The sequence below is a fragment of the Prionailurus viverrinus genome, chromosome B1 (assembly GCF_022837055.1).
Source record: "Prionailurus viverrinus isolate Anna chromosome B1, UM_Priviv_1.0, whole genome shotgun sequence".
NCBI lineage: Eukaryota > Metazoa > Chordata > Mammalia > Carnivora > Felidae > Prionailurus > Prionailurus viverrinus.
Window position 1 is genome coordinate 35,368,068 of NC_062564.1, and position 11,349 is coordinate 35,379,416.

The 11,349-nt window shown below is 52.4% G+C and overlaps 1 long non-coding RNA gene across 1 annotated transcript; it reads left to right on the forward strand.

Moving 5' to 3' along the window:
- The first annotated feature begins 6,086 nt into the window (after positions 1–6,086).
- Positions 6,087–9,258, forward strand: LOC125163860 (uncharacterized). Its single transcript, XR_007151571.1, has 3 exons — positions 6,087–6,188; positions 8,701–8,822; positions 9,070–9,258. It is a non-coding gene; the product is annotated as an uncharacterized LOC125163860 (long non-coding RNA).
- Positions 9,259–11,349: the final 2,091 nt, after the last annotated feature.

Below are 11,349 nucleotides of genomic sequence, written 5' to 3' on the forward strand. Positions count from 1 at the left end.
ATTTTAGTGGTGAGGCTCTGAAGGACGAGATGAGGTGGGAGACCGAGGTTGTGAAGGGAACCGGACCATGCTTCCTCCCACCATTGATGGATTTAGCTCCCATCTGGGTGACGGACACTAAAGTCGTGTTCTGTCGAAGGGCCTTCTGATGCCAGCCCAGGCAGTAGGAACTCCCCGTTCTCTTCACCTTGGCAGGCAAGCTTGTCGGCAGCGCTAAAAGGAGAAGCAAAGGGAAGTGTCCATGTGCAGTGTCACGGCAGGCAGCCTCGGAAGGGACACTCTGGGTGTGTGCGTGAACCTCACACTCCTGAGCCCTTCTCCCTGCAGCCCCCACCCCACCAGGCCTGGAGTGTAATTGGCAGCTCCCGTTGGTGCCCAAGGCCAGGATAAATAGCAGGTCAGCTTGCTAGAGCAGCCCCAAATCGAGACACATCCTCCCCTCTTCTGCTTTTAATTCCTTGTGGCTAGCATGTTTATTTTGGGTGAGGGAAAAAAATCGGATGTTTATCCTTCGAGGAAATTATCGGCTTGCTTTCCTTCCTACGCCCCCCCCCCTCTTCTTTTCTCCTGGTTTTTTGGGCTTTGAGTTCAACTGCAGGAGAGACCCCCACCCTCCTGGCCCCAAAATGTGAAAAAAGAACAAAGCTGGCCCAGGCTCTAGGCTGAAGCCAGCCCTGCCAGATGGCCCCTGAAAGCCACGGAGAAGGAAGTCCAGTGCCAGGAAAGGGAAACCTAGAGGCCAGGGACACCTTGGAAAAGTCACCCTTGACTCAGTTCTCTGCCTGCACAAGACTTTGGGCCTCTTCCCCCTTTTCTTTTCACTGCCTCCTCCAGGAAGAAACAAAACGAGCATGTAGATTGCTTCGAGATCTCTAATGAAGCAGTTAAGAAAGATGTAAGGGAGCATTGTTAGTGAGCCCTTTGCAGGGGTAGGAGAGCTGACATTATTATCATCATTATTATCCTTAGTGTTTGTTGAGCACTTTCTGCATGCCAGGCTCTGTGCCCTAACAAGTGGCATCGCATTTAACGCATTCCTGCCCTGCTTCCCTGCCTTCACGCAGATTCTCTCCTTCCGTTGTCACAACCTAATAATGTAGCTGTTGCTCTTCTCATTTTATAGATGAGGAAACTGACATTCTGGTAAGTTGAGGAACGCACTCCCTGTTCCGTAACTAGTAGCACTGGCATCTGGTGTTAACTTAAGCCTTCTCACGCTAGGTACTCAGAGATAAGCAGTACTCTCATTTTACTCTCTGAGCTACATAAAATAAAGGCCAGACCTTCTATTTTTTCAGAAGTGAGGTGGGGCAGAAGGAAGGCTGGGAGTTTCAGAAGAATTTAAGGGGAGTCTCACCCAGCATCTTGCCTACCCCCAGCTTCAGCTATTCTAGACCAAGTGTGATTTGTGAGGAGGGCCACCTCCTAGACGCTCATGGCAACAGCCTGGTCTGCCACCCAACCCCCACCACCACCTGCCCAAGGCAGCTACCCCAACGGTTTACCTCCCTCAATGCATTGAATCACCCGTCTCCCCAAGAACCTCACCTGTGTGAAAACTGCTCTCAGGGAAGGGAGAGACGTGGAAAAGGAGGGAAAGCCATATGGGAAGACTTCCCGGTGACAACGATGATGATAATGATGATGGCAGTGGTGGTGGTGGTGGTGGGTCCAGGTTACCGCTGAGAAACCACGGGAGAGAAGGAAAGCCTGGTAGATGCTTTAAGTGGTATAGTTTAAAACCTTTTCTTACTTAGCAGACCTAAATTCACATAGAATCTCTACCATTGATAGCTCTGGGACCTCAGGGAATTTACTCAACTATTCTGGACCTGTTTCAACTGCAAAAAAACAAAAAACAAAAAACAAAAACAAACAAACAAAAAAAACCAGTATAATGAAAAAACCATGGAAATAAGTGCCTTTCCTAACGATCTGTTGCAACAGTTAAATGAGATAGCAGGCAAGGCACCCAGGCGCAGTGCTTGGCATGCAGGCTGTTGAGTAAATGCGGGTTTTCCTCTCCTTCCCTGCCTCCACTCCCCTGCTCTGCTCCCCACCTGGGCCAGAGCAAGTAGTGTGGCTTCGGGTAGTGGGAAAGAGCCACCCTCCCCAGATGAGAGTCCTTCCCAAGAGCCCCATCCGAGTCTCAGTGGCCCCAGGGAAAGGGCTGACTGCCAAGGGATCCTCAGGCCCCAGCCCAGCATCCCCCTCCCAAGCTCAGCGAAACATTGGGAGGCTCGGATCAGGGAAGACAGCCCAGTTCCTTAGCAACTAACAAGCATTTCTCTGTAAAGACAAAGACCCTTCACTCAGAATGCTACTTCCTACCGCGCCCCCCCTCCCCCCGCCTCTCCAGGTGTCTGATGCACTTTGCAGGAATGGGGCTAGGGGCTGCCCACCCCCTGCCCAGGTTTAAGGCCTTTTGCCCCACCCTCCTGGCCATCCTGATATTACCTGTAATTATCCCACAGCACCTTTCATCCTGGTGCTAATTAACCTTCCCATTTACCCCCAGGAGCCGCTGGGAGACACGTGAGGCATCCATACACACACACACACACACACACACACACACACACGCCCTCCTGCATATACATATATACACAAATGCCCATATTCCCCCTTCAGAGACCCTTGCTCCATTTTCGAGATTAGGAAACTAAGGTTCTAGAGAGGAGCCAATTCCTTGAGGGTTCCCATTTGCCTTCTGAGTACTCAGAAGGCAAAATAGGAGCTGAATAGTCTGGCTCAGGGAAAGGGGGAGACAGGGTCCCCCTTAGCATCCTGGTGGGAGAGGGACCAGGAAAGAGAAAAGCCTTTGGAAAAGACTTGAAGAAAACTGAGCCAGGACAGAGGTCTCGGCTCAGTGCCACCTTGGGGCCACCAGACACAAGTTGTCCTGCTTAACACAAAGAGGACATTTCAAAGGGAAGAAAGGAAATATTTTGATTAAAAAAGAAAGGAAGAGAAAGAGGCAGAAAAAGAAGGAAATAGAAAAGAAAGGCATGGCCATCTGGTCGGATGTAGGGACCTGATTTTAGTACCATTCACTGCTGTGTGAGCCTGGACAAGTCAGCTGGCCTCTCTGGGCCTCACTTTCCTCATCTATAAAATAGCTTGGGATGGGTGTTTCCTGAGGTCCCCTCTAGCTGAAAATTCTGCAACTCTATATGCCTATTTTGGGGAATGGTAGAAAAAGCCACTACTACTGTCCCTTTGGCCGGATAGGAGTGGGGATAGGTGAGAGGAAGCCACCAGAACCAGGTAGAACCTTGGGATTGAGAATAAAAAGGAGCCAAATGCATTTGGCTGCAGAAGTCCCTACCAGGAGGGCCAAGCTAAAAGGTTTTAGTCTGGGGAGCTAAAGACCTTGGGATTTCAGGAGAACCTGCTCCCAGAAGCAACAGCCAGCAACAGAGCTCATCTTCCCCAGATCCAGGCAGGAGGAAGCCCACTCAGAGAGCCTGGTGGAGGGAAGGTGGAGAAGCATACGGCCCTGTGTCTGCACCCAGTGGCCACAGAGCCTCCTGACATGTTCCAAATGAGGGCAGGACACAGAAGCACTTCCTTGATTCCTCACAAGCTGGAATATGCCCCACTGGCATAAGTCACCTGGGCAGGGAGCAGAGGGTTCAGAGGAAAGAGGCTGAACTTATCAGAAAGGCAGGCACAGCAAGGCATTGAGTTCCCGCTTTCGTTTCCATTCTCTGAAAAAAATGGACAGTGGGCTTGACCCTTCAGGGCCTGGATGGAAGGGCGAACATGAGCAGCACCTTAAAGGAGTCCAGACGCCGTCTACCCACACACCTACACATTCATACACCCTCACCCACACCACTCACTTCACTCCCTCACATGCCCTCACGTCCGCTCACGTGCTTGCACACTCATTCACACACACACACACACAGAAACAGCTGGACGTGCACTTTCGAGTCACCATAAAGCAGCAGATCCTTTACAGAAGGCAGTGGACGTCAGCCATTCTCCAACATCGATGGGGGCTCTGTTGTGCGCAAAAAAAATGGAAGAAACTGAAAAAGAAACCTAGCGGGGCCCTGCTCACTGGAAGGTCTCCCTCAGGAGTCCTGTGATTGGGAGACCTAAGGACCTCAGCTCCAGGGGTAGGAAGGCAGGCTAACAAGTAAGAAAGGGAGAGGCGCTGGAGCCAGGAAGAAATAGGGCAGCCTGTGGAAGGGAGAGGGGGCTTGAGGAGAGAGGCCTCACAGGGCTGTGAGGGTCCTGAAGTAAAGTGTAAAGGCACCGGGGGAGACAGAAAACTGGCTGGCCCCTAGCCCGTGTCCCCCAGGTACACACTCATGTCTGCAGTTCACTACCCTGCCCTCAAACCCTGGTCCACTGATGGACCTTGTGTGCATTTGCCCACAGGGACGCGGGTCACCATTGTCCAGAGCTCTCCTGTCTTCCTCCCCCTGCACCCCAAGAACCAGGCCAGCCCACCCATACATATACAAACGTGCGTGCGCACGCTTACACACACCTCTACTATCCGCATCCTGCACACACATACTGTAAATATACCAGCCCACGCAAAATCACATGGTGTATGCACCCGCTAGACACTCCAGGGTTTCAACTCTGCCAAGCTCTTTCTAGACATCATGCAAGCTGTGTGTATATGTTGTTCAGCCCGGGCAGTTGTGAACATAGGATTCACATGTACATGCAGTCTCCATATGTGCACACCCACATTGTTCACAACCTGTGTATACACCAGCCCACCAGTGACACAGACACAGCACCCTTTGGAGTAGACTTAGGACCAGACAAATGGATTTGGGGCAGTGGCTGTGGACGTCGTGTGTGTGTGTGTGTGTGAGCACGCGCGTGTGCACACACGTTTGTGAGGGGTGGGGGGATTGGAGAAGGGTAAGGGGGAGGTTCTGGCAGAGGAGGGAAACCAGGCCTTCCCCTGAAGTCCACAAGGAAGGCACCCAGACACACACCCATCCTCCCAGTGGCCCTACCTCGCCTGCTGCCAGGCCAAGGAAAGGAGAAGCTAAAAGTGGCCAGTCTGAATTACTAAATTGGTCCTCAGCAGAGAAGGGGAAACGCGTCAGTTCCCTGGGGAAGTGGCCGAGCCCAGGGTGGCCACAGGTCCCTGGGCTTCTACTCCAATGGAAAAAAAAAAAAAAGTTGCTCAAATAGATCTGACGCTTTGTTTTCGAACCCAAAATACCCTGTGGTGGCTGCCGGAAGTGTGACCGCGCGGGAGGGAAGTGGGGCAAGAAGGGAGGGTTAGTTCGAGTTTCCATTGCAGCGACTTTTTCTTTCGTTTGGGGTCTAGAAGAAGCTCTCCCACCAATCTGAGAGACGGTTTGTACAAGAGGGGAGTGCAGCTCTGAGATTCGGGGCTGGGGTACCCACAGCCACAGGCACCCTTGGCCCACTGCCATCTCTTCCCCAGAAGCTGCTGAAAACTACTGCGTCCTCTGGAACTGTCAGAATTTTATCTCTGGCCACCTGGTGGCAGGCAGGAAAGCTGACCCAGGGAAGAGGGACTGATGCTGGGGGCAAGGGACCAAGTGACTTTGCCTTCAGAGACCTGACCTTCTTTAGCAGACTTTGATGTAATTTTTTAAAGCAAAGATTGTACTTATTCAGAATTTTTCAGAGGGCACACAATAAAGTAGCCAGACTACGGCACAGACCCACATGTTCTAATTTCTGACTTTATTATCAGTGGCACTGAAGCTAGCTCCAAAATGCAAGGATGGGGAGAATTACTACATAAAACAGGATCTCAACATGCACTCCTCCTCACTCTCTCCCTTTCTCCTTATTTTTTCTCATATCACCTACCACCACCTCCTATATTTTTGCTATCGCCCATCCCCACCCTAAACACTCACTAGGCCTCGAGTCTCCCCACAGCAAGGACTTCCCAATGCCTGACACATAGTAGGTGCACAACAGATCCCTGTCAAATGTGGACAGCAATCGGACAGAGGGGCAGAGTCATCAAACAGTTTGTTGCCTCACAGGGACTTGTTAATTCAGAAGCACAGAGGCCTGCTACACCTGTAGCAGGATAAGTGGCGGTAGAGGGGGCTGGGAGGGGGGGCACATTAGGGAAACAACGCACAATCAGTAGTGGGTGCCTGCCTTTCTGGAACGTTTGGAAGGTGGGAGGGGACGCTCATCGCAGGATGACACAAATAAATGTAAGAAGATATACAGGATTGTGGCAACCTAGAAGTGGAGTTTGGTTATCACCTGGAGGGGGTGTCACAGGGGAGGCTTTCCTGAGTAAACGGGCGCTGAACTGTCTGTCCCTCGAGGACATCACAGTCTAGGAGAAAACGCAACGCGGTGTGAGAGGTAGGGTAGCGTAGCGACGGGATTGCTTCTGGGAACTCCGAGGCCACGGGCTCCTGGCCGCTGGATACGGAGGATTCCAACTGGTGGCAAGGAGGCCCAGCGGCGCCGCTCTCCGCCAGGGGTGCCTGTGAACCCGGGCCGCAGTTCAGAGGCAGCCGCGCGCGCCCTCGGTCCCTGGGTGCTATTTACCAGCCTTTAATGACGGCAGGGTAATCACCTTAATGAAAAACTCCCTCCGGGCTCGGTGCAGCCAGACTGTGATGAGGAAACCGGGAGGCTTTTCGGAGCCGCTGGTGACTCACGCTGAGTGTGCCGTAAGCCGGCCTGCCATTGGGCGCCAGGGACTCCCGGGTCCCCTTCCCGGCTCCGCCCACCACTCCAGGGCCGACCCTGGGCTCATCCTGGGCCTGGGCCGGCCCTCGTGGGACAAGCCACCAGCACATCTGATTCTCCTGGCCAGGCCCATGGCGGAAACTCCTTTCCCTGCCTCTCCCGGGTCTCCAGCACCCCCTCCTCGTTCATGATCCGGGCTCCCCAGCTGCCTGGGTTTGGGAGGGGGCCACCCTGCAATGTGTTCAAGGCACCCCTGAAGATTCTGGGCTCTGCTGGGCTTTGTATCCACTCTCCTAACCAGTTTCAACACCAATGCCTCAGTTTCCCTGGGCTGAGTAGCCTCATCTCAAGATGCTCCACACCACCCCCCCCACCCTGCCCCCGGGTGGCTGGAGTATTAATTACAGTTTGTTCCTGACTTTGAAGATGAAAAATGCCAAGGATCATTACCACTCAATTAACGGAGCTATTACCACTTGAGTTTATGTATGATTAATCCTACCCCGCCCCCAACCTGGGATCCATGTTGCCTTGGACTCCCTAGGCTCCTTCTTTCTCCTGGATTTCACACCTGGAGTTATCCTCCTTTCCTATCTCTGCTCATAGAATCAGGAACGGGGCCTGAAAGAGTGTCTGGCACATTCATTCTCCCACAAATATGTATGGAGCCCTGCTATAAGCCAGGTTCCAGCTAGGGATAGAGCAGTGACGGTCACAGACCCAAGCCCTTGCTTTTCTGGACCTTACATTCTAGAAGGTGCCAAACATCTGATGGGATCTAGCATATCCAGGCTCAGTACTGTCTCCCTTCTCTCCCTCTGCGGTTCCTCATCCATCTGCACAACACGCCATAATCAGGCTGGGGCTAGGCACTCTGAGAGACAGAAGTCCTGGAAGGACAATGCTAATGGCTTCTAGTGTCAGAGATGAAAAATATTAAGTTGATAGGAAAATGAGGGAGGGAGAAATCACAGCCCTTGGCACAGAATCCCCCTCCCCTACTCTCCCCTTCTGTCTGCTCCCCTCCTCACTATGTGTCTCAGCCCCTCCTCAGGGCCTTAATTAAGCCCCCCTCCCAGTCGGGCCTTCCCCTCTTCCTGGACAAGTCCCTTCTATACGCCCAAGGTGGTCCTTGCCCCTCTGAACCCCCTGTCTGTGCCTCCTTTGGGACACTTAGCAAGATTGCTTGGGCACGCTCACTTCCACAGGGCCTCACTCCTCATTCACTATAAGCTGCCTGCTCACTGACAGCAGGAGCTCAGTCTCAAGTCTGATTCCCTCCACAAACAGTGCCCAGGAAGTGCTCCCTAGACGTTTGCCTCACTGAAGCAAGAGAACTAAGTCCCAGGCCTAGGAGCACTCCTGACAAAATGGAATTGTGGTGGACAAGGGGTCGCCCACTGTGCAGGGGGCACTGGGGCAGTAGAAATGAAAGGACCAGGTGGGAAGGGTCAAATGCATCAGACCACTCCTCCAATAGACCATGTTTCAGAATCACCAAGGTGGGCCCTTGAACTGGATCAACAAGTTCTTACAGGAGCCCCCACTGGGGCAGGCCCAAAGACGACTGAGTTCAGTCTCTGCCCTCTGGGAACTTGGATGCCATCTCTTGTCTTCCAGTAACTTTCTGGGTAATCTTGGGGCAAATAATTCTAAACATCCCAAATAATTCTGCAGTATCTGAGGGAGAAAGATCGTGCCCTTTATCTTTTGTCCATCTGCCCTAAGCCCTGCCAGGGAAGCTCATGCCATCAGCCAAGCTGATGGGCAGACTTCCAATGGGCCCCAGCTGGCAGGTATTTTTCCCCCATCCCCCAGGGTGACAGGACAGGGCCCGATGGGGCAGCATCAGTCCTTTACCCCAGTGGCTATAAAAAAGGGTTTCATTTTCTAGGACAGCTAAGGCATGACAAAGGTCAGGAAGCCCTGCCTAAGCCATCTTGGTGAAAGAGGATGCCAATACAACTGAGGAGCTCAAACTCAGGGCCCAAACGTCATTAACTGCTTTTCCCTGGATCCCAGATTTTTGGCTGCATGGAACAGCAAAGAAGAACCCAAGAGTCTATCCCCAACTCCTCACCTTGATGGATGAGGCGAAAGACCCACTCGTCTGAGGCTGAGGAGGGTCCTGAGACAGGGAGCTGGTAAGAGGCAAAGATCTAAAGACCACAGGTCTCTGGTTTCCCAAAGGTTTTCCTTACAGAGCTGGGAGGAGAGGAACCTGCCAGCCTCTTGGATCCAGCACCTGGCCCATGGGTGAATCTGCAACCCAACAAGAAGCTGCTTGTGTGGGGGTCTGTGGGGGGAGAACCTATTCTCAGCTCTCTCCTTTTCTCTCTCACTCTTTCTTTGCCCCCCCAACTGCCTCCCCCCCCCCCCGTCCCCTCGCAGTCACACATTTTCTGGTTCATTTCAGATGACAAAGTTCCTCTTTCCAAAAAGTCCCATCCCCCAAGAGTCCTTTCTGCTAAGACACCATCCCTCCCACCTGAGAAGGGGGCTGTCCCACAGTGGCCCCCAGGGGCAGAGACAGGCTCTCTGAGCACATGACTCCACTTACCTTCCATGAGCCCCTAAGCTACCACAGCAAAGTTCCCATTACAAGGCCTCATCCCCTGACCTACACCTCCTTCTCCACAAGGATCCCAGACCAAGCATTACAGAGCCCCAGACTTGGTTAGGAATGCTAACCCAGCCCCTCCCAACCCTTTCTACAATGGAATCTGAAACTCATGGGTTAACGGGGCTGGGAAGAACTTAGAGGTGGGTTGTCCGGTCCAGTTCCTACCAGAAGCCCAGGAACAAGAGGACCTGGTCTAAAGTCACATACATCATCCATGGCAGAACTCATAGTCCTGATCCCAGGCCAGGGCTTGTACTTTCCACTTACCCATATAGCAGGTTTTTTTCAAATCTTGCCTTCTACCCAAGACCTTCCTTCCCATCCTGCCCCGGCCTGGCCCTAAAGTCTCATCCTCTTGACCCCTGTGGCAGTTACTCACAACCTTGGACCTGTGCCTAAGGTTGGGTCTCCAGGACCACTTGGGGGCCCCTTCCCAGCAAATGTTACTTTGTGGCAAGACTTTCTCCCTTTTGGTCACCAGACTCGCCCCAAAATTGCTGGAAGCTTGATCAAAAACCACCCTGAGTCAACATGACTATAATAAGTTACTTTGAATTGAGACACAAGCAGGTGTTTAAAATGGAAGCGCATGGTTGACACAGAGAGGCCCCTGTGGTCTCTGAGACAACCTAGGGTTACGGGACCTGAGCTCAGAGTGGCACAGTGGCCATTCCACCTACCGAGAGCCCCGCGGAAACACTGCCCACCCGCCCCAATCTCCCGGAGTGCTGTAGCCCCTGACTCTCCCTGAAGCCGGGGCTCCTCCCCTACCCCATGCTGTGTCGAAGCTGGTTCTGGGAGGCACCATTCCAGTTGATCTTTCTTCTCCCCTTCACCTTCTCCATAGACTGTATATACATCCATCCTGTTACCCACCTCTGCCATCTCATTTCTTCCTCTGACAGCCACGATGGGGACAAAGGCTGGAATGAAGAGCAGTTGCTTGGAGTCACAAAGCCCTGAGTTCAAATGTCAGCTCAGCCACTTCCTGGCCCAGTATGCTCCAATTAACAATTCAGACTGTTTCCAATGCATTCATCTTTCATTTTTTCTTTAAAAGCAAAATGTTAAGGGCACAGCCCTAAAAGCCTTTTCACTGGGTTGTTGTATAGAATAAAGACAATGCTTAACCGACTGAGCCACCCAGGCACCCACTAGAATAAAGACAATAAGTATGTCCACAGGGCTCCCATGGTCCCATCTTCTGTGGCTTCGGGAGGACCACCACCCTCAAAAGTCTTCATGGCTATCAATAATAGTTCCCCTCCAAAAGCTTCTAGGCAAAGCCCACCTAGCCTCAGCTGACTGCCATTATCAGACAAATGGCAATGACCTCTAGAATGCCAGGGAGGGCTGGCCAGGGAGATTCCACCCATGACCCCTCCCCTGTGAACATCCTGTGGGGCACCCCAAAATGGAAAGCAACTGAATACCTTTGAGACAACTGTCATTCCAGAGCAATCCCACCAGGATGGGCCCTAGACATAGGTGCCTGGAATGATGTGAGGAACCGCAGACACTCTCTGTAGTCCAAACCTCCCATTCCTTGTAGTGACAAGGGCCTGGTAGTCCACAGTCAGACCTCATTCCACCAGCATTAATGCACACCTACCATTTTCCAGGCATCAGGCTAAGCACTGGGCTTCATTCCTCTGGGTTATTTGTTACCCTGACCATTTTCTTTTAAAATGCAAATGGCTCCTGAGAAGAGCAGTACAATAATTGCTAGCACCCCAGATTGGATTAGCTGGGGTGGGGGCAGGGGTCTTGTAAGACACCAGAGAAGGACTGGATATCTTTAGTGAAAGGGGACCTAAATGAAGTTCAGAGGTGACTGCGGAATTAAGGAGCAAGACAGAGCAACAACCTGGCCTTTTCCAGGGGTGAATTTCCAGGGCCACATCTACTCCTTCCTTTATCCTTCCACCAAGACAAACACACCTGTCTCCCCTACAAGCAGTAGCAGCCCCCACAAATGTAGCCGGTGAGGCTACCTGGGTTCTGTGGGAGAAAGCAACCAAGGGGCGGCCTTGGCCCCATTGCAGAGG